Here is a 790-nt window from a genome sequence, read left to right as displayed (position 1 = left end):
TTTAGATTAGGTTGATTAGAAAGGTGATAATTACTGTGGAAAAATTTTAAAAAAAAGAAAGGAAACTGGTATTTATACTTCATTTTCACTTAATTTGTACAATTAAAATTAACCGTTATTTTATCGAATTTCTTCCATCATTTTACATTTCTTCTATTACTATAATGAAGCATAGCAATATTGATTGATATGAGTGTTAAGAAAGAAAAAAAAAACTTTAATCCTTATAAAATATATATAATTGTATTAATTAATTGATATATTAATCATAACTTTTGTTAAATTTATTATGAAATCATTTTGTGACTATTTTCAAATGTATGTTATGTATTAAATGGAAAGAAAATGGAATGAGTTAAAATTAATTATTGAAAGGTATGAAAAAGAAAAAATTGAATGAATCAACAATCAACAATATAACAATGTTGTCTAAGTTTTTCATTTCTTTCGCTTAATTAATTTCAGCAAACTTATTTGTCACCAATCATCAGAAATGTCACAGACAATAATGACAAGTAGGTATTTTGTTATGCTGTATATGTTTTGCATTTTTCTTAGCCACCAATTTGCTCACATATATTTTTAATAAATAGAATTTTTTTTTAAGATGTTATTAAGAATTAAATTATTGAAAATTGGAGTTAAATTATTGGAAATTAGATTATAAGTTGAGACTTTATAAAGTTCCGTTTGTAAATTTTCCATAAAATATTTTGATTATTTGAAAATTGCAGAAATTAGAAGGGAATTTGATTTATTTCAATAGATTTAATTACTTCCTTTGATTTAA

Source organism: Loa loa (genome assembly GCF_000183805.2).
Source record: "Loa loa unplaced genomic scaffold supercont3.845, whole genome shotgun sequence".
Taxonomy (NCBI): domain Eukaryota; kingdom Metazoa; phylum Nematoda; class Chromadorea; order Rhabditida; family Onchocercidae; genus Loa; species Loa loa.
The sequence above is the reverse complement of the archived record's forward strand: the minus strand, read 5'-3'. Positions refer to the sequence as shown.